Here is a 24,073-nt window from a genome sequence, read left to right as displayed (position 1 = left end):
CGCCAAAATTGAACCTAGGCTATTTTTTGTTAATCTGCCCGAGTCAAACTTTCATGTAAAAGCATAATTGGAATGGAAACGCCACTTTTAAGATTGACCGTATTTTCGTTTTCGGTCAAAATGCCTTTTGAATGGGAGTGCTAGGGGCACGACTATGATAGCATCAAAATCGCTATTTTTAAAACACTAAGAAGGCTCGACACAACATGAAACTGTGCTTGAAGTATCACCAGGGGCTCTACACATGAACTCGAGCATTGACAACATTGCTTGTGAACACAAAGTTTACTAAAAAGAAAGGTTTTGAACAACTCACTGTAGCTGTTGTTCTTCCCGGCCGCCAGCATTTATGCCTTTACACGAAAGTTTGACTCGGGTAGATTAACAAAAAGACCCTAGGTTCAATTTTGGCGAGAGTTACCCTTTAAGAATCCGCAACTTTAACATATCAGACACTCTGATTAAACACAACCACATCAATCTCACTGAAGACTGTCCACAGTCAAAAACTTAAACATGATTGCAAAATCTATGACATAATTCAGTGTGTAACAAAATATCTGCTTTAAAATGTATTGCATATTTGCATGCAGTTTTAAATATATTTTGGCTGATAATTAAAGGTGCAGTAAGTGATTTCTGAGAAACACTGTTGGTATTTGAAATCAATCCAAACAAAAACACCCCTCCCTTCATTACTCCGCCCCCAAAAATGCAATGCATTTGCAAGAGTGGATGCTTCTTTATCACAGCAGAAGCGAAGCAAAATAATGCTTTGTGAAAAATAAAGCCAAGATGACGAACAAACAACAAGGAAGAATAAAAAAATGAACATACAGTTCACAAGAGTATATCTAAGCAAGAGTTGGTTGTTAGTCGCCAGCAGCTCCAGACAAACAATGACACTCAAAACTGTCCTGTTACTATAGCTAACATTACAACATCAGCATATCTTGGTTCTGTGAAACATAGCAAAACCAATGTTACTCACGTATGTATAACCCCTCCGATTCTACTCGTAGTGCTCCGAGCGGGATTCGAACATTTCCAAGTCAAGTCAAGTCACCTTCATTTATATAGCGCTTTGAACAATATGGACTGTTTCAAAGCAGCTTTACAGTTATAATAGGAAATTAAAGTAACAGAGATTGTTTTGGCTTTACAGCAGTTCTAGAATAAAGTTATTGTCCAGCTAAAGCTAGTTTTGATTGATTTACTTCCGTTGCAAAGATCATTAGTTATTTAACTTTTTTTTTTTAAATCTCTGCGCAAGCTCTAAAAACACAAACCTGTGAAAATACTGACAGCATGCACAACATGTGTATTACGTGTTTAGTCTATAGGTATGCGCGTTTGAATATATATGTTCGCAGGTGTGTAGTCTTTCTTTACAAATTGACACTTCAGGACTGCGTTGTCGTTGTGTCCAGGCGCAGGTCCTTCATCAGATCTGGATACGGCCTGGATCCGGCGGACTGCGGTAAACCTCGGGATAAACAGAGAGACTAATATTAGTGTAGACGCCGTTCTTCTTATGATGTAACAAGTACATCAGGATTAATGGGAAGTGTTCCCGGTTCCAGCTGACCTAAACTATGCAGCCTAACATTGAATTATAGAAGTCTATAATGTGTTATGTGTATACTAGGCCAAAGAGATGTGTTTTTAGTCTAGATTTAAACTGACAGAGTGTGTCTGCTTCCCGGACAATGGTAGGAAGACTGTTCCAAAGTTTTGGTGCTAAATAGGAAAAGGATCTCTTGCCAGCAGTCGATTTTGATATTCTAGGTATTATCAACTGGCCGGAATTATGATATCGCAATAGACGTGAAGGACTATAATGCGTTAAGAGCTCGCTCGAGTACTGCGGGGCTAAACCATTTAGTGCTTTGTAAGTAATCAGCAATATTTTACAATTTATACAATGTTTAATAAGGAGCCAATGCAGTGTTGACAGAACCGGGCTAATATGGTCACATACTTCCTGGTTCTGGTAAGAACTCGAGCTGCTGCGTTTTGGACCAGCTGTAGTTTGTTTATTAAGCGTGCAGGGCAACCACCCAGTAGGGCATTACAATAATCTAGCCTTGAGGTCATGAACGCATGAACTAATTGTTCCGCATTTGTCATTGAGAGCATATGGCGTAATTTAGATATATTTATAAGATGGAAGAATGCGGTTTTACAGATGCTAGAAACGTGAATTTCTAATGAAAGATTGGTATCAAAGAGCACACCCAGGTTCCTAACCGACGACAAAGGTTTGACAGAGCAGCCATCAAGTGTTAGACAGTATTCTAGATTATTACGTGAGGAAGTTTTTGTCCAATAATTAGAATCTCTGTTTTTTCAGAATTTAGTAGTAGGAAATTACTAGTCATCCATTTTTTTTCATATCAGCTATGCATTCTGTTAATTTTGTGAATTGGTAAGTTTCGTCAGGGAGTGAAGAAATATAGAGCTGAGTATCATCGGCATAACAGTGAAAGCTAATGCCATGCTTCCTAATGATATCTCCCAAGGGTAGCATGTACAGAGTGAAAAGCAACGGTCCTAGTACTGAGCCTTGTGGTACACCATACTGAACTTGTGATCGATAAGACATCTCTTCATTTACTGCTACAAACTGATAACGGTCAGATAAATATGATTTAAACCATGCTAATGCAATTCCACTAATGCCAACATAATTTTCGAGTCTATTTAAAAGAATGTTGTGGTCGATAGTATCAAATGCAGCACTAAGATCGAGTAACACTAATAGCGAGATACAACCACGATCGGATGATAAGAGCAAATCATTTGTGACTCTAATGAGAGCAGTCTCGATACTATGGTACGGTCTAAATCCTGACTGGAAATCCTTGCAGATATCATTTCTTTCTAAAAAGGAACACAGTTGTGAGGATACTGCCTTTTCTAGTATCTTTGACAGAAAAGGTAGATTCGAGATCGGCCTGTAATTGACTAATTCTGTAGGATCAAGTTTAATCATAGCCAGCTTAAAAGTTTTTGGTACGTATCCTAATGACAAAGATGAATTAATGATATTAAGAAGAGGATCTATGATCTCTGGAAGCATCTCTTTCAGTAGCTTAGTTGGTATAGGGTCTAACATACATGTTGTCGGTTTAGATGATTTAACGAGTTTAGTAAATTCTTCCTCTCCTATAGCAATGAATTAATACAATTTTTCCTCTGGGAGACTACAATGCACTGCCTGATGCGATACTGTAGTAGACGGTTGCATAGTTATAATTTTCTCCCTGATATTATCAATCTTGTAAGTAAAGGAGTTCATAAAGTCATTACTGCTGTGCTGCTTGGAAACGTCTGGGGTTGAAGCTTTATTTTTGGTTAATTTAGCCACTGTTTCAAGTGGGGTTTTGTTTATTTTCTTCTAATAGGGTGGAAAAATAAGCAGATCTAGCAGCTTTTAAGGCCTCTCTGTAAGCAATCGAGCTCTCCTTCCATGAAATGCGATAAACCTCTAGTTTTGTTTTCTTCCAGTTCGCTCCATTTTTCTGGCTGCTCTCTTAAGGGCCCGAGTGTGCTCGTTGTACCACGGCGTTGGACTATTTCCTTTAATCTTCTTTAAGCGCAAAGGAGCAACTGTGTCTAAAGTGCTGGAAAAGAGAGTCAAAAGTTTCTGTCGCAATATCGAGTTCTTCTAAGCTATCTGGGATGCTGAGGAGATGAAACTGATCAGGGATATTATGAATAAAGTAATCTTTAGTAGCAGAAGTGATAGGTCTAACATATTTTTAACACGGAATCGGCTTTGCAGCCTTGGCTAAATGAAGTATACATGAGACTAGACAATGATTTCCAGCATGGGAGGCCATCATGAGTGGACACACCCTCTACTTCTGATTGGCTCTCTCTCCTCCCCCATCATGAGTGGACACGCCCCCTACTGCTGATTGGCTATAAGTGTGTTGTGCTGCTCAATCCGATCCACTTTCTACAGCATTTCTCCGAAATCGCTTACTGCACCTTTAAAGAACATACACACATACACCAGTCTGTCCCATGTATAAGGCATGCGTGTACTTTTATATCATCCAAAAAAACTATTTTAAAAGTATTTTGAGGTGACTGTGTTCTGTTTTCTGCACAGCATAATAGTGTCAAAAAAGCAAGATCTACGTTTGAAATAGTTTGTTTAAAGCCAGAATGACATTAATCAACAACATGCATAACTACACGTTTTTAAAAAAATTGATTAAAAACAGTTATATGGTATGGTAGGAATGTAAATTTACATAAATTCCCATAATCGATCCAATCAACCATCAATTAATCTATTCATTGTTAACCTTAACATCTAAGATCCAAAGCGGGGGAGTTATAAAGGCAGCATTTGCATTACATGTTCAAGTGACCCAATTCCAATTTTTTCCTCCCATGTGGCACAGATCGGATGTGAGCCCCAAACGTGTTAGCAGGAAAAAACACATGGATTCCGATATTTTTAGATCGATTTAAGGCCTCATTCATATGTGGAAATAAATCTGATATGAATCTGATATGTACATTTGCGTCTGCCATGTAAGTGGACCGACTGGATATCCCCGTCAATGCGAGTCATACGGCATTGAAAAAGTGTACAACTCTCCTCTTTTTTCTTTGTGTTAAGAGACCAATGGTTTGCTGACCTTTAAAGATGGTGCAGAGAGATCAACATTTCTTTTAAATCCATTGCAAATCATGTCATTTTTACTTCCCTTTCGGCCTAAGCTTTTTAGTGTCAGTACGTCTACCTTTGGTTGTTTCACCAAGAGTACAGAGTAAATGCAGATATTGAATATGGATCAATTTTAAAAGAAGATGTAAGCTGGTTGTCAAAAACATTGGATATAGTCAACAAATCGGACCTGCAGTGTAAATGCGGTCTAAGTTATCACAATATTTAACAACCACTTGTTTAACCAACACAAAATAGGTGTCGTTTTAAAGTTTAGAAGCTTGGCTTTATAGTGAATATAGTGAATATGACCATCACTTAAGTGCGCTGACATAATATAAGTGCCTTTATTATAAAATCATAGTAGATAAACCTGTATCATATATCGTTGAAAAGGTCTCAACTAGCAGAAAACAGCAAGCATATTTCTTTCAGTTAGACACCACACTATACAAAGTTTTTGCATGAAAAAGCAGCGGAGACACACATGTAAACAGTATACACATGGTAATTGCTAATTGCTTTTGCACCATGTTTTTGTTTGTGATGTCGTGAAACATTAGTAAACCATAGTAGATCCCATATCTTTATTTAATGCAGGTGGTCTTGAACGAGCCCAAACACAACATAAGATAATACGTAGATCACAGTGTGACATGCTGCTTGGCTAAAGCTATAGGACTTCCAGGATCCAATCGTGTCGCAATCATGACGCAGTGTTTGCCAACGTCATTTGAAAGTTCATCCAATGGAAACCTGATCTCGGGTGTGGTGAGTGGGAATAGTGGGTATAGTGGGGACGATTTGTGTAGAGGCCAATTGGACACAGTTTTACAGCTGGAGCGTGCTTGGATTGGATCGATCGCTCAGATTGACAGGTCTTGATTTACTGTGGGCCACAGAATAGGATCTAAAGCTGAAACAGCTCTGGAAGATCATCACTCATCCACCAGGATCTTATTACTTGTTCTTTATTCTATGTACTTTTATTGTGGAGTTTACACAATAAGTTCTTATGTTCAGTAAAATTACATGTCTGGAGTGTTTTTTTTGTTGGACCCTTGGTTAATTATGCTTCGAAATAAACGGCTAGCCTATACCTATTACATTGCATGGCTTGAAGACATTAATACACTTAGAATATGTAACCATGGTGCTCTCGCTTCTTTTTTTCTTGTGTGTCTGCTGGATTTGTTTTCCCGCCTCAAAACTACGTCTTCTAATGATGACCTTGCTTAACTGACCATCCATAAGTTTTATCGAAACTATTATCATTAATCGTTAGCATCCCCAGTATATGTTGTTGAAAAGTCACACCAATTGAAGGATTTTCATGTGAAAAATATATTTATACATCATATAAGACATTACAAGAATTGATTATGGAAGTCTGAAAAAGAAAAGAAAAAAAGGTGTGCTTTAACTAAAGTTACAAATGTTCAATTACAAATGTACTTAATTATATTTAAATGCATTTGTTTACCATTAATGCTTGTAAGTGCAATCGACTGTAAATTTCAGTGCATTCAGCAGTAAATTTCAAAGACAATAAAAATATTTTTGAAATTACATATAAAGATGTACTTAAGTGGGTTGAAAAGCTCAACTAATTGCAACTATTATACATTTTCATTTAATTGCAAATAACATTCAGTTAAGTGTCTGAAAACATTATATTCAATTTGCACGTAAGTATATTCCATAATATGTATGCTTTTAAAAATAACCAAGCGCATGACGAAGGAGATATAGGAGACTTTAATTCAATACATAAACAAAAAAAAAACATACAACCACCTATCACAAAGAACTGTAATAATGTTAGACAAGGGACTGACTGAAACAGAGGGCTTAAATGCATGGGCAAACGAGATAATAGACAAGACACACCTGAACAGAATACTCAAATCAATTAGTAACCATAGTGACAAACAGAGAGATAACAGAGAACTGACCTAATTAACAGACAAGAGGATGAACAACCAAACTCAAACATGAACCGGACAGAAAAACAGATCAAAACACAAACTGAAAACATGACAGTACTTCTTTTGCACAAGCGATCCTTCTTATTTATTTTTTCACAATTACCTATTTTATTTTGCATTACTTGGGAGGTGAAAACAGGCTTCCACAGATAGTTATTCCACACAAAAGCAAACAGACATTTGAAGCACTTTTGGGTTTCAGCCCACTGGGGGTAAAACATTTGGTTTCTGCCAATAATTTTCATTTTCATGCATTACTGACTAGTTTTGGCACCATGCCACGAGTGTCTGCTGTTAGCACAGTGTATCTATAGGTAGTTAATATTGAATGCAAATGATGTGCACATTGTCACAGGTGTGCAAACGTGAATATATCTGACATTTTTACAAAGGCTTTAAACAGATCCAGTCATATTTATAATGTATCAATCTTTCTTGTATTATAGTCTTTCATTTTAACTCTAGTGTTACATAACATGAAGTTGGTTTTGTACTGACGCCAGACTTATCATTCCCTTGATATGAATAATCATGTCTTTTGGTGTGCGTTCAAAGCATCAAGATCCCCCCCAAAAAAAATCATATCCAATAAAATGAAGTCATTTTTCAAGTCACTAGATTATTGAAAAATGGACATTAAAAATAGACATGATTATGTTTTACATAACACATTTTAAGGGTAGAATTTACAGGCAAAATAATTATATTATATATAGATTTATTAAACTTGAGCACTAACAAACAAAACGTGAACAGAATAACCGGTAACTGAACGGACAAAGAACTGAAAGAAACACAGGGCTTAAACACACACAAACCAAACAACGAAATGAATAACAGGTGCACATGATAATCAAATCAACGAGAAACCATAGAAATGAACTGAAACACAGGAAACTGAACTAAAACACGTGTCAAACAGACCCAAAACAGAAACAAATATGCTTTCACTGGCCCTGTCCCAAATATCTCCCTAAGCCCTCGCGATCTTCCTCCGAGTTCACACTTTCGTGAAGTATTGGCGCTTCGACTGTCGGGAAGAAGGGGGCACTCGCAAGCACCCTTCTGAAACCGAACGTGACAACTGGTAGCAGCTACACCCTACGGCCCTCGTGGACTTGACGGACATGCGCACATGGCGCCCATTGTAAGTCAACAAGACCTCAAGTGTACATGAAGTGTGCCATTTGGGACAGGGACACTATTTTCCTTTTATACAATCATACTTTCTTGCTAGCAACTTCATAAAATCCCTTTACTGCGACACTATCTGCAATACTTTTCAAGCGGAGGTCAAAGGTGCATTGAAGCCCTGGTGTGTGAATCATGTGAAAGTGACTTAACAGATCTTGACACAGAAGTTTGCACATTTCTCTGTGATGTGCCATGGGGAATAATGAGAAGGCATTTTCCACTGACGCATGACAGGGCACACAGGCAAGTCCACTCATGTGACAGCATGATAACACAATCTGACAGGGGACATGAATGTGGAAACATAAACCTGCAACAAAGGTCGTTCATTTCTGCACATGTGATAAGATTGTGACCCGATCCATTTTGACTTGACGTGGCATCAAGTACACTTCCAGAACAATACATCTGGACTGCATGCACAAAGAGGCTTGAATATGGATGTGCCACACTGCTGACAAGACCACCTGCATACATTTTCATTCTGGCTCAGGCTGGTTTATGCTAGTCAGTGCCTGTTTGGTGCTGATCTTGCTTGGTCATGCTGGGAGACAGTGAAAACGTAGTTGGTGAAGTTAGTCAACAAACTCCAGCCTGATGAAGCTGGTTGACCAAGGTAGTCATGCTGGTTAGGCTAGTTTAGAGGTCTGATGTGGACACCAGCATCCAAAATAAAGTATTCTTTTGGCCACATTATTAATGCAACCACAAAACTGAGTACAGGCAGATGCTTGCATGATTCTGCTTCAGATGTGTATAAATTTAGTAAAAGTAAGAAACTGCTGTTTATCTGTGTACCACCACAACTTCACTCAATAGCTATTTTAACATTCTTTCAGAGGATTCCTAAAAAAACTTATCTTGAGATGATTGGCAGTTGTTTGTTACTTTTATATGATTTAGTTGTACGTTACAACCATTAACTGTCTGTTACAATATACTTTTTTTGTGTTGCATCATGTATGCAAGCTGGCTAAATGTTAACCTGTGTGTTGCATTATGCATGTTAATGCATGTTGTTACAGTATGTGTATGTTAGCATGTTACTGTATGTTAGCAGTATGCATGTTAGCATTACACAGTATGTCTATGTTAACACGGCTCATGTTAGCATGTTACAGTATGTGTATGTTAGTATTATGCATGTTAGCATGTTGTTATAGTATGTGTATTTTAGTAGTATAGATGTTAGCATGTTATGGAATGTGTGTGTTAGCCTAATGATATCAGGATGCATGTTAACATGATGTTATAGTATGTGTATGTTAGCAGGATGCATGTTAGCGCATGTTGTTACAGTGTGTATGTTAAGTAGTATGGATGTTAACATGTTGCAGCATGTCTATGTCAGCAGGATAAATGTTTCATATTGTTACAGTAATGTTTATGTTATCAGGATGCATGTTAGCATGTTGTTATAGTATGGTCCATGTTAGCATGTTAGCATGTTGTTACAGTGTGTATGTTAAGTAGTATGGATGTTAACATGTTACAGCATGTCTATGTTAGCAGGATGCATGTTATCATATTGTGAAAGTATGTGTATGATAGCAGGATGCATGTTAGCATGTTGTTACACAGTATGTGTATGTTAGCAGTATGGATATTAGCATGTTACGGAATGTGTGTTAACATGTTACAGTATGTGTTTGTTAGCAGAATACATGTTAGCTTTTTGTTACAGTATGTGTATGTTAGAGGGATGCATGTTAGCATGTTGTTACAGTATGTGTATGTTAGTAGTATGGATTTTAGCTTGTTACAGAATGTGTATGTTAACATGTTACAGTATGTGTGTTATCAGGATACATGTTAGCATGTTACAATATGTGTATGTTAACAATATGTATGTTAGCATTTTGTTACAGTATGTGTTTGTTAACATTAATGTTACAATGTGTGTATGTTAACAGTATGTATGTTAGCATGTTGTTATAGTATGTATATGTTAGCAGTGTGGATGTTGTCATTTAATATGTTTATATTAATATAATGTATGTTAGCATGTTATATTATGAGTATGTTAGCATTATAGTATGTGTATGTTTAGCATTTTATATGTTAGCAATATGTATAATAGCGAGAATGTCAAGTACACCATTTAAGAACCTTACGTAATTCATACAGTACGCCACACCCCTTAATATCCTTCATGGTTTAAACATACCAAAGAGAGACATTTTGCATGGAAAGACAACCATAGAGAGTGTGTTTCATAATTTTCGCAATGCAGGAATTGAATGATTCATTAAACTGTATGAAACCTTAACTAAAATGTTCATTGAACTGCATACAAAAGAAAACCTCAACAACACAAACAAAGGGTTTGCTAACGGACTAAATTGAAAGATTAATTACATTTTTTATAGGTCATGTCAGGCTTGACCAAGTCTGTGTAAATAACTAGAAGGCAAAAGCTGCTTTAAAAGTGTGCCATAAGTGCAATAAAACTCTCTAAAAGTAAGAGTATAGTGTAACCTAGCGAAAGTTTCGCACACCCTGCAGTCAAAACTACATTTCTTTAATTTCAAAGAGATTAAAGGAAGAAGAAACCTTATATATGATTAAATCATGTTCAGACAAGCTCAACACACTTGTCCTGAAAAGTTAAAAAATATACAGAGCCCGAAGGACAATTCTATATGGGCCAAAAGAATTAAATAGCCTATAATGACTTAGTAATATATCATGTCCTTTGTTATGGCGCGAATAAAGCCGCGAGTCTTGAAACCATCATACATCAACAATTCATATTAACAAACAAGCAAAAAAAGCAGAATGCTGACAGTAAACAAACACACTATAAAGGTTACCAGGCATATCAATACCACTTCTTTTGGTTTAGGAATAAATGTGGCAGATCATTTGTTCATACCACATTAATTCAAAAATAACTCCATTACTATTTCTTCACACGCTGACTATAAAGATTAAAAAGCCTATTCTCATTTCTAAGTCACACATCAAACTCAGTAAAAGCACTTCAAGATGAATAATATGAAACAGTGCCATATGCACCCTGCATAATCTTTCTATTTGTGGTTCGTGACAAATAAAGCGTTACCCTTGGCAACCCCACGGCTACTGCACAGGCCTATTTGAGTGATCCATGTGTGTTGAGGGATAGAGCGTGCAGGTATGCCATTAAATAATTCATTCCCACACTAATGAAGGGCCTATGAACACATGTGTACTTCCATCTATAAAGGACTGATGTTAAACCCTCACTGATCCAAATATATGACAGCAGCGAGATGTATTCCCTTACCAAAGTACACAAACACAGCTTTTTCCTAATGTGCAGAATATCTCTGATATCACAAACACTTGCATACAGGAAGTAAACTGATTGCTGCGGACAGCTTGGATTTGAATTGCATAGAATATGCAGAAATGCATACCGCAGATAAACAAGCCGAAGCGGGCACGCTCAAATGCCAGGGTGTACTTATTTAATGTTTCATGTAGACCTATTGGTTAGTTCAAACAGTCTGATATATTAGGGTAATCTTTCATGATGCAAAGTCTGCAAAATTTTCAGAATAGTACATATGCAACTAAAATGTATTTGCTTATCTATAATCATGATAGGGTAGGTTGAAGCAATTTGTGGAAAGTGTTGACAACAGCATTTTATTTATGTTTACTCCCATTGTATCATAGGCTACTACTGTGTTTTGTAGCGTTGAGCGCATAACATTGCTATGGCCAATCCAAGGAGTTTAAATAAGTCTCAAAGCTAATCTTGTTCATCTTGATCTCAATGACTGATGCTCCTTTCTGGACGACTCGGAATTAGGATTTTTCCCACCTCCTACTTGGAAATAATGTCTGGAACGCTGTTGAAGTGGGCCATCCGACTTGTGAACTCGGGGCGAATCGATCAACCCCCACCCTCAGCGAGATGCGTCATTTGACGTCACTTCCAAGATGGCGGCAAGTCCTGCTTCCAACGAGCACAGCATAGAGAAAAAAACAAACTTTAACATTAGACATTAGGTTTATACTGTATAATGAAACCTTAATTTTTGATTTCGGTCAGCTGTTTTCAAAGCAAAGCTGTTTTTTTTTTTTCTTTCGTTTTTTGCCATAATTAACACAAAAACACGAAATGCTTTCAATATGTGAACATGACGCATGATTGACTGGAACTCACTGAGGTCGGAAGTAGTTCAGGAGTCGTCTCATTTTAACCAAGTGTTTGCACAATGTAAATAAGACATTTATTATGCAATAGTCAGCTTCATTGATTACAATGGGAGTTTTCGTGAGAGTGCAGAACTCAGTGAGCTTGGCGGAATAGATCTGCTGTTGCTGTACAACAGCGTACATGAATTACCAGTGGCAGATCTATACAGGTGGAGCTGGGGAAGGTGGAGGGTTTCTGAAAGCACACTGCAACTGCTACAGCAAATACTGAACAAGTATTTGAAGGTTAAGCAGCTCATTGGCTACTGATACAGCAGGAACCAATCAGCTGTGCCCTATAGAGAATGATGTGATTGCAAGCAGATTGAGTTAGCCTGCGCCATCTAGAGTTTCATGACAGAACTGGTATTTAAATGCGGGAGTGAATCTGCTAAATTATAGTTCTGCGAGAGTCACTGATGAAATTGCGATGGCTGACATTGTGATAACCATATCTACATTTTGGCATCTCATGACTGTGAACAGAAAACAAGGATGGAACAGTTTATCCCGTTTGGTGGTTATTCTTTAAAGTCCAACTGAAATCAAAATTGACCCTATTTACTTTGTTAGCACATATTACTAGTCTTGTGGTGAAAAATTTATCCGTGCAAGTTAATACACAGAAAAAACTGTTTGCCGTCGTAATCTTTAATCAAAGTCTGAAAAGTTACTTCCGGTCTGGAATGGCTGATGATGTAGGTTTGACGGCTTGGGTTGGGAAACGCTTAACCACTCCCCTCAAACCGTTAGTCTGTTATGAGCAGAGATGGAGAGGAGGAGCGCTAGAGTAAAACCCTGCCCTCTGTTCAATATTCCTTTTCAATGGGAAATACGTCACAACACTGGAGAAAAGTCGTTTGCAACTTCCGGTTCACGCGGACTTTAAGCAAAATTATATTAGTACATAAATTTTAAACAGCACCCTCTATGGACTGGATATTACATGCAGAATTTTCATTTAAATTATTTTAATCAGCATTAATAATTGCAATTAAAATACCAGGAAAATAATTGAAAAACATGATTTTTGATGATTTTCATGATTTATAATAGTGCAGCTCTAATTCATTGTATATAGCAACACTTTGCCGCAAATAATAGGTCCACTAGACAGTCCGCCCAGGTCATTATGCCCTATACCAGCTAAAGAGATGAAATCCTTCAAGGGCACTCAAAGTGTCATCTTGTCACCATGGAAATGTCAAACAGGTATGCCGCTTGAGTAAGTCTCACCCACACAATACAGTGATTTAAGCTCATACAAATTAATAGTTAAAATGGCTTCTGCTGTAAATTGCAGGTGTTCTGCATTGGGGTTATCCATTTGTAACCTGTGGTATTCAGGCATAATTACTGTCGATTTCATCAAATCAAGCTTGAAGTTAAATTATTTAGATGCTGAAAAGTATAAATTTCCTAAATGGCATAAAAATAAAGGTTTGCATTAGATCTACTCATGGAACAATGAATGTCAGAATGTCACGTCTATCATGTAGGTTAGAGTTACATGTACCTTTTTCATGTACTCTTTCCCTAAATTAACATGTCATTTGTCTTTCAAAATGACAAGACTTAAAAGGATGTTAAAAGGAATAAACTATAGTCTCATTTTCAAATTTCAAAGTCAGGTCAGGTCACTCAAATAATTTTCTACATATTCAAATATTTTAAGCTAATTTCTTTAGTGTTCAACTATTTCAGAAAAAACTGCCCCTACAGTAAATGGTGCCTAACAACAAAATGAATTGTTGTTGGTTGCTTTATAAGTGTGCAGCATCATCCTTTTTAAGTGGACAGTTATTGGCCAGAATAAGCCAATGTAATGCAATCAGGGCCTAAAATTAACTTTTTACCAAATCTGCCAATGGCCGGTGACTTAAGAAAATTTACCAGCCACAAAACAGATTAATCCTTTATTGAAGTTACAAAAGTTATTCAGTCTAGAGTAGTGAGTGATTTTCTCTTTGTCTTTTATGTTTGATTAACATTAAAAACACAGAAAGCATCAGGAATATTAGGCTGCTGTCACTTTAAGAGCTAATGCACAGGTCCAATATACTGATACATGTGCGTTTTCTTTCTCAACTGTTTTAAGTTCACTAAAGACATTATCAAATGTTTACGAAGATAATTGCCAAGCCATTTTAACATGAATTTCTTTCTTCTGCTGAACACAAAAGAAGGTATTTTGAAGAATGTTGGTAACCAGACAGTTTCTGGACCCCATTGACATCCATACTATTTTTCGCCCATACTATGGAAGTCAATGGGGTCCATCAACTGTCTGATTACCAACATTCTTCAAAATATCTTCTTTTGTGTTCAGCAGAAGAAGGAAATTCATACAGGTTTGGAACAAATGATGACAGAATTTTCATTTTTGGGTGAACTATACTTTTAAGCCACCATTTTGTCAAAAAACAAAACAAAAAAACACTCAATGACAAACAAATTAAAGTTGAAGTTTTGCTGTTACTTTTTAACTGAAGCAGGAACCATAAACCATAACCACAATGTTATTTTAGACATAGAGCTGTGCTTGCTAAGTGCCAATAAGCAATCACATTTCAACTACTTAGAAGAATAACCATCCCGGGCTGCGTTTCTCAAAAGCATCATGAGCTAAGTTGATCGTATAGCGAACATTGGTGGTTCTTGCTTTGCTTTTGAGAAACGCAGCCCTAAACACATTAGCAACCATGTAGCAACAGCCTGGCAACCACCCAGAGCACTTTAGCACACTTCCGGCAGGTTTTTTCATGGGTAAGCAGCACTCCCTGAAGAAAATGTCAATATCCAGTTCATTTTGAACCATCAAATTCTATTTTGTAAGAGCTAAATGTGGAACGGACAATACACTGACCGACACATCCAATCATCAGGGTTCCTGAGTGAGTCTTCTTCTCAACATAGAAGCACTTCCTATATTCTCATCGAAATCTCAATTTATGACTATATTACGTGATAGTCCAGATGTTTGACTATAAAAGATTATCATATAAGGTACATCAGTGACATTACATGAATCCAAATTTATGAAATATCCCTCTTATTTTGTATAATTAAATTCACTTCAATCAAATTCGCAGCACTATGTATTTCTAAAGGACTTTTTAACTGGAACAACAGGCGTTTCCGACCTGAGGGGTAACTGACTGTGTGTGCATTATAATTACATAGTGTAACAACCACTTTTTATTGCATCACCTCAGATAGAATTATATTAAAAATTTTGTAGCACACAGTTTTAATACGGACCATATGGTTTATATGGAGAGACGTTTAATGATTGGATATTTGGAGATTTTCTGCCAGATCCTGCAGGCTGCCTTACACGCCACATCTCCTCGCTTCTCTTTCATTTCTGCCCTTTACTGTCCACCCGTCCTGCTCTCCTCCTCCATCCCCTCCCCCACGCACCCCCACACGTTGCTATGTCTCCAGCCACAAGGCCATGTCACTTCCTGCGACCGCAGACACCAGCATGGGCTTACAACGCTCCTGCCACCCCAAGGGAAAACATGCCATCCGATGCCTTGCAGAATATAAACATGTTAGACGTTACAAAGACTGTTTTTACCAGAAGATGGAAGCTGATGCTGTCACATCCCCCAAGCTGAATTGGGAAGCAATGAAGGTCCAAAAGCAATACCAAAATGGATTATTTCTCACAGCTTTTGGTTTGGAAGAGGTTTCTCAGCTGGAAACTCATCTTCTCCATAGAGGGACCGTGCACATCTAGGGGTGTTCAATGTGAAACTGCAACTTTCAAACCACACAATGGTGGAATGAATCTGGATACGGAGTGGCCGCTTGCCAAGCAGACAGGCAGAGATATAAAAAGATTAGGACAGGAAGAAAAGTGGAAAAGAGGCCGTAGCTGTACTCAGCCACCGTACAGGAATAACACCAAACACACACGCTGTGTTATCTCACTAAAGAGTGTTTTTATGTAACACCTGTAAACACTTTTATCCTCTTCGTGGTGATGGAAGAAGGCTGGAGGTTGTGTACATAGCAGCTACAAAAAAAACATGGACTCATATGTCACATGCTCACTCCGTCCCTCCCAATCCTTGCTGCATGCGGAATACAAATCATTTTAGTCCCTGAGAAGCACATTATCATCTTTTTTTTTTTTTTTTTTTTATTGTCAAAAAAATCTTTTTTTTCAGCTTTATGTGTTAACATCTAAAAGGGATATTTCACCCCAAAATAAAAATGTTGTCATCATTTACATAAGCTCATGCCATCCCTATGACTTACTTTCTTCTGTCGAGCATGAAGATATGTTGAGGAATGTTTGAACTGTTTTTTTTTTGTCCATTCAATGAAAGTCAATGGGGTCCAAAAACATTTTTCAAAATATTTTCTTTTGTGTTCTTCAGAAGAAAGAAAACCACACAGGTTTAGAACAACATGAGAACAATATTCCTTTGACAGTCAAAAATATGACTTAATTAACTTGACTACATTTGGTAACACCACTGAAAGGTATGTTTACAGGTCAGATCAGGTTGACATAACTGTTACAGCACAGACAAGCTGTTTTTAAGATAATTTTAAAGAAGTGGTGGCTGCATTTAAAATAAAGTCTGCATATGTGACATTGGCTTGTTCCTTGTTTTTACCCTCCTTTGAAGACGACACTTTGGAATAGATATGCCATTGCAATTAATACAGAGAGGCGGAGATGTGACGGGGGAGGGTAAAGGATGGAGGAACGGTCATGGCTGGGGGTGGAAAAAACTATTTAACATTATTATGCAGGAAATGCCCATCCCCCTGTCCCATCTCGCAACTGACATAAGGGAAAAATCTCCTTGCACCTTTCAAAAGGGTCAAAGGAAATCAAATCTACCAATCAGAAAGAGTGTACATTGCCATATCTGCTCGACTGCAAGTGACATAAGATGTGTAAAGAAGACAGGCTTACTGGTCACGTGATCAAAACAGTGCATTGTAGATTGAACAAGGGCTGTCTCTTTGGATGCAACAGTAGAAAAATGTGGTTTAAAAATTGATTTTACCTGGAATTGAACCTCTCCTCAGAGTTTTGTAGGTCTTTAATTGTATAGAAGTAATGTTTTCGTTGCGTAAGATATTCTCAGTGTATGTAACATAAATAGATTTGAACTAAATAGAGTTCAGCAGGTCAACTTTCCATAACTTCAGCACCATGGACAGAGAACAACTTCCTACAATGGCATTTGCAGCTACATCAAGAAAAACAGCAATTTAATTAAAAGTGCCAATAATGAAAATGTCAACTGGAGAATGTGCCTTCGAGCATTATTGACATGAAACGCGAATTAGGAACAATTACCGTTCACACATTACATTTCTTCACAACAAAAGCAAGATTGTGGACAAATAAGCCAAACTAAATCACTAGTGTTGTAAAGCCCATAATGTGGAAATCTTACCTACACGATGGTTAGAATTGAACCAGAGCACATCTGCAGAAGTGACGATGCTCCAACGAGACGGGCACGAGCTTCATGAACGAGTTTTAACTGAACTGTTACGGGATCCGCGTAAGTGACTTTCGTCGTTTCCCCCCCTCGACTTTTGGGGTCCTAAAACGGCTTAAAACATGAAGCGAATGGGGTGAATAAAACAATAAATGTGGCGTATTAACAATCTCACGCGATTTCGTTGCAAAACCAAAGAGTTCCTTATTTCATATCCGTTATGGTGGAGTTGTCAACATCCTGAGAGACTTTTCATAGACAGTTCCTTGAATGTAAGGAAAGGTAGAAGCCCCGAGAGCACAGTATAGTAATTTAGAACAGAAAAACTTGTTGAGGTGACCAAAAGTCCCTTTCAATAGTTTTCAAATCCGCCTTCAAATCCGTTTTCAAATTAACTAGTTCTGCATCGAAGAGTGGTCCGTAAAATGAAGTGCCGTACAAAACGCTGTTCCTTTAAAACGTCCTCAATGAAAACCTTCGCAGCTCTATATCACAATGCACTCAAGCTCCATGTGTTAGTGTCTTCTCTATTCCTCCTTCTCTTTGTGCGACAAATTACTACGGACTGTGAAATCTCAGCTGGTTTGTTCTCCTCAGAGCTGAGCTCGCGACGCTGATGTGCCGTATATGTTTGGTGTCGCGCGAGATAATTGCTGCTGTTTGTCTCGTGCTGCTGAAGTGCACTGTAAATCTGCCCGCGCGCGGAGTGGGCTGAGACGGTTTTACAGTTCCGGACACTGACTGACGATATGCGGCTATCAGGAACTGAGATGTGAATTCAACGAATCCAGAGAAGCGTCATAAATTCATCAGAGCCCATGGAAGGCGTTCATATAACACCTTACTGATTAATAAGTCGTAAAAATGTATGCTAAACTTTCTGGGGCCACACTAAGTAATGCTGTAGTTTATTTAATCAACACAAGATTTTTTTTGCCTGTAGACAAAATATTGTGTAGCCTACCGTAGGCTACATTATTATTAAACATTATGTTAATAAGATGTTTTATAAAACGAATAATTCCGAGTTCCGACTCTAAATTCTAATTGGATGAGCCGCATTGTGAGCCGTTGATAGGACATGTTGATACATATTTATCAGCATTAATCAACGGATGTTTAAACAGTATACAGTTAGGATCATGAACTTGACGGAAGAAATGTTTATTTCGATTATTATTACTAAATTTAGCTACTAAAAATTGAGTAATTGGTGACTTTTATCTGCTATTTTATAAAATACAGTGGTGAATAGTCAGTAAAGCCAAGGCCTCACGTGACTGATGATTGCTTTATTTTGCTCCACACTTTTTAGTATTTTTTTTAAAGTGGGGCCAAGTTATTACAAATGATGTTGTAATATTAAAGGTGAATTTCTGCACCACTAGCCTCACGATGGCTACGTAGGCTACGAAATCGCATACTCTCATGGGTAGGCTTTGAATAAGTAAATGCTTCACAACCGCTAAAAGGTACGTTATATAGTATGAGTGTGTGTAGTATGAATGTAATCTGGACGAACTACATTCGTCATGTTGTCATTATCATGTGACCTACCAGCGTCAGTTACGTCACTTCACTGTCATTCATAAATGTTCTCCAGTGGACTCATGGGATAGTTAGGTGTCCATCACTTAAGAATCACACTGGAATAAGTATGTCATACAAGTACTTTTGCCTACTCTTTTATGAGTACTGTGAATTCGGACATCTTTTGTCAAATACTTTTTTCCGCCTACTAAATAGTAGGGAAGTATGCGATTTCGGATGCAGCACACATGTACATTTTATGTACACTCCCCCACCCCCTCTGTCATTGGTCGATCAAACAGATAGTTCCGCCCCCAAACACACGCCATTGGTTGAGTCGGAATGCTCAAACAAACGGAGAAACGTGTTGATAAGGCCACATTGTTACACTTTTCGCGGAAGTATAACCTCATATAGTAGTGGTCTCTGCACATCTGTCAAAATCTAACATTACTTTTAAAGCAACATTTTAAACCTAATATTTGATGAATCTACAAGCGTTTACTGTATTGGTCATCACTATTCTGATCACACCAAAGAGATCCGAGACAGCTGTCGGAAAGTGCGATAAAACCATGTCTAAGTCATATTTCCATTTCTCATTGATTGCTGTTTCCCGATTTGCAATTTGATTGAACCAGCGGCTGTTTACAGTCAACAGTGCATATAATTCTTCGTTGCAGCGATTGAGAATTACGCCCGCCCTCACAGTCTTCCTTTCTCTCACATGAAATGCTGTCATAAGATCTACTGTAGATGATCATGTCATGTCAGCCACTGATTTCCTGAAATCTGGCTGTGAGGTTGTTCTGAAGGAGAACAAAAGAGCTGGCCAGTGGATCTGGATGAAGGCCAAGATAAGCAGTAGCCCATCTGTAAGGCCTGCTCATTGATTCTGGCCAACATGATAATGACTGGTAGGATACAGAGAGCCAGGGCTCAGCCGGAATGTGGCCGGCTTTCCAGCTCAAGGCACAGAACGGGCTCTGTGGATTAATGGCGGCAATGAAGTTTTGTTTATACAGTGAAGAACACGAACCAAAAATGAATCATTGCACAGTGAGATCTCTGAATGACTGAAACTGGCTCTAGTAACATGCCTGAATCTGGCATTATCTTGAGGTTCAGCTTTAGTTTGGTTGTCAGGACAGCAGGATTGATCTGCTCTACTGTTTAACCAACAGAAATGTTTAACTATTTTACGTTTTGGCGAATTGGTGGCTAATTCGTACTCATACGAAATCGACACTTTATATAATTACGTTTTCTCATGAGATTGGGTTGGTTTTAACTGTGAGAAAGAGTGGTCTGTAAAACATGAGAAACATGAGAGGTTTTAACTGTGAAAACGTGAGGTTTTAACTGTGAGACCTCAATTATTGATTGCACAATAAAGCAGACTTTGAACGGGTGGATTTGAAGTTTTCAGTGCAATGCGTCTGTCTGGTAACAGCTATTTTCAAGGCATGCAAGTATATATGCCTTTTCAAGGCATAAAACGTATTTTTCAGATTGGTCCAGCATTCTAGAGCAAATAACAAGGCCAAATGTAAATTCCACTGTACCGCTGAAAAGTTTTTATAAAGAAATGAACATTTTTATTCTGCAAGGACACATTAAATCGATCAAACGTGACAGTAAATGCATATATATAATGTGACAAAAGATTTCTATTTCAAATAAATGCTGTTTTTAAACTTTCGATTCATCAAAAAAATCCTAATTTTCACAAAAAAATGTGCAGCTCATCTGTTTTCAACATTGATAATAATCCTAAATGTTTGTTTGGCCAGCAAATCCGCATATTAGAATGATTTCTGAAGGATCATGTGACACTGAAGACTGGAGTAATGATGCTGAAAATTCAGCTTTGATCACAGGAATAAATTACATTTTAACATATATTCATAAAGAAAGCAGTTATTTTAAATTGCAATACTATTTCACAATATTACTGTTTTTACTGTATTTTTGATCAAATAAATGCAGCCTTGGTGAGCATAATAGACTTTCAAAAGCATAAAAAAATCATACTGACTGCAAACTTTTGAACGGTGGTGCAGTTTTCACCTTGAACACCAAGACATTTTAAGCATTGTTTTTTTTCATGTCCTTACTCGCCTCTTCTAAGAAAAGAAAGTTGTACAAAATAAAAGTTTTTTTTATTGCATTAAGCTCTATTAAAGTGTAAAGCTGTGCATTATACATGACCTGAAAGAAAGTGACAGGACCAGAGCTGTTTCCTTCACCCCTCCAGTGTCTGATAAGTCTCTCCTGAGACACGAGCAAACAGCTCTTTCTGTGTGTTTAGTGTGTTTGAGGTAATACTGACTGACTGACTGTTCTGAGCTGGATAATGTGTTTGAGCTTTACGCCCTCTGACTCCTCAATGGTGTGTCTGCATACATTCGTCCATGTGTGTGAGGTGCAAAATATACACTGAAACGGATGGGTCACGACCTAAAAATGGGCTGCAGGTTTGTCCTGAGGGGCTGCAGGGGCTGGATCGAAAAACAATGCTGAATGTGAATACTAAAATGCAACTAACTTTATATGATCATTGCATGATATGTGCTTCCCTTATCATAAATTGTTGGCATCAATGGCTATGCCATCAAACTCTGTAGCATTTTGGAGTGAATTCATCTGTTGCTTGGTAGATGCCAGTCACATTAGGCACAAACCAACATGGCCAAGTTATAATAAAAATAATAAAAGACCTAGACACATTACATATAGGTTCACTTGATACGTGGATAAATATGGGATTTATTTTTCAATAAATTGAGTGCTGAGAGCATGAAACCATCAAAATTCAAGAGACGTTTAGAAACCAAAATTCACATTTCACTCAGTTTTATATAACATTCATAACTTGTTTTGGTCTCCCCGGGTGAGAATAAATTATATGATTAAGGACATTTTGGTGTTTTATCCTCTTTATTTATAAGGATTGGATGAAGGGAAGATGCAAGGACTCAATGATGCAGAGTTGATGGGCTTTTATTTAATCAAAAACGAACAATCTGGCACAGGACTGAGAAGAACACAAGGAGAAAAAATAGGAGAGGAAATTAAGAGGAATCCAATTATCAGGTAACAAGAAAGGTGACGTTAAAGGGATAGTTCACTTAAAAATGGAAATTCTGTCATCATTGACTCACCCTCAAGTTGTTTCAAAGCTGTATGAATTTCTTTCTTCTGATGAACACAAAAGAAGATATTTTGAAGAATGTCAGTAACCAGACAGTTCATTTAATTCATCATAAAAGAATGTGTTCAACAGAAGAAAGAAGATCATACAGGTTTGAAACACCTTGAGGGGTGAGTCAATGATGACAGAATTTTCATTTTAAAGTGAACTATCCCTTTAAGACAATAGACATCGGAGCACATGGCATGTAGAAACAAACAAAACAAAACCATTTGTTCACACAAAACGACACGAACACGCAGCCAATGAGAGCTCTCACTGAAACCACATGAAAACATGCGGCCGATAAACACCGCGAGCCACGTGCTACACAGAACACGACAACACAGTGAAAACAAACCAGGCGCTCTACAAAAACACACGAGACAAGAGCGCATGCATGGCGAGTGAATGAACGCTCACAACAAGAGACAAAACATAGAAAACATGACAAAACTGTCCGAACCCAGACACTGAACTGAAACCGAACTAGACAGAAGTGCCAGGATCTGAACACCACGCTCCACACATACAACGTAGACGAAAGAGCCAAATCGGAATCAAACGCTCACAATGACAAGAATAAACCAAAGCGAAGTGACACAAATGTTAATCCTTCAAGCATCTATTTGTTTTCTATTTTCCTTTCCTAGTAAGACTCCAAGAATTCACCCATAACACCCTCGAAATAGCAAAAAAAGCAAAGAAAGCCACGCGTCCAGAGCAGGCCAGGTTTAGGGTGTCACAGGCCTGATGATCTGTTGCTCCAGCTCAAGGAACAGTCATGTCTCTAGGGCACAGAAATGCCCCTCTGGCCCCGCAACTTCATTTCATTAGCAGATCAGACCAGCATCTGTTCCTGTCTCGCTCCTCCCACGTTCACACCGCCTCCCGCCAGTGCCACGGGGACCTCAATAACCTTTATTCCTCAAAGCAGGTATCCATGTTTCTTGATTGAGACGACACAATTGGCAGCAGCTGCAGCGTGTCGCACTGGCTCCGGGGCATGTGCGTTAAGGAGGTTATCATTGCAAGTGTTTCATCTCAATATCTTTTAATTTCTTGAAAACCAGTGAATGGATGAAGACACAGGTGGTATCTTCCAGAAGCACTGTCATTAGAACCAGTCTTTCTCCAAGGAAACAGCAGAACACATGTCTGTCACACATGCTGTGAAATATTGTGCAAACATAAAGCTCAACGAATGTCACAGTTATACCAATATACTTATAAACCAAACAGCTGTTTATTGACAGAGAAGCAGAGCAGTTATGCAGTTGAGTAATGAAGAAGTCAGAGTAATATTAAGCAGATGGATACTGAATAACTAAGAGGCCGTTTACACGACACCGTTTTTAACTAAAAACTGATTTTTTAAATGCATTTTGGCCGTATTTACATGACAACAGTGTTTTGGGGGCCTGAAAACGCTAACTTTTGAAAAAATAAACAATTGATGTTTACTTCTAAGGTACATCCGTTTGAAAGGTTTTGCATTTGAAAATTAACTTTATAATTTTTTCTTCTTTTTTTTTTTTACTCCAGACAGTACCATTTTTCACAGACGTTTGAAGTGTATTTTCAAGTTGAAATGTTGTTTAAATTCAGTTTTCATCAAATTAATAAAAGTCATGTATATTAACCTGATACTTTATTAAGTGTTTTTTCTTCTTCAATAAAATGACCCTGGGTTCTCTGAAAGCGTGACATTTTAGCCAATAAAACAGGCAAATGTAAACCAATCAAATGTAATTTTCACATGCGTATGATCTATAGCGCTATAACATCCCAAACCGTCTTAGACGTAAATGATTTT

The 24,073-nt window shown here is 37.8% G+C and overlaps 1 protein-coding gene across 2 annotated transcripts in view; it reads right to left on the bottom strand.

Annotated features, from left to right (window-relative positions):
* The window catches only part of LOC307152641 (protein FAM163B-like), a 28,487-nt gene extending 10,167 nt beyond the window's left edge, over positions 1-18,320 (bottom strand). Inside the window, exon 1 of one of the 2 annotated variants that reach the window (XM_079861456.1) lies at positions 17,488-18,320. The gene's annotated coding sequence lies outside the window, so the exon portion shown is untranslated. The remainder of the gene's footprint in view (positions 1-17,487) is intronic. The other variant, XM_079861457.1, reaches the window with a different exon arrangement.
* Positions 18,321-24,073: the final 5,753 nt, after the last annotated feature.

Source organism: Squalius cephalus (genome assembly GCF_949319135.1).
Source record: "Squalius cephalus genome assembly, chromosome: 24".
Lineage (NCBI taxonomy): Eukaryota > Metazoa > Chordata > Actinopteri > Cypriniformes > Leuciscidae > Squalius > Squalius cephalus.
This window is presented reverse-complemented; position numbering and strand designations above follow the sequence as displayed.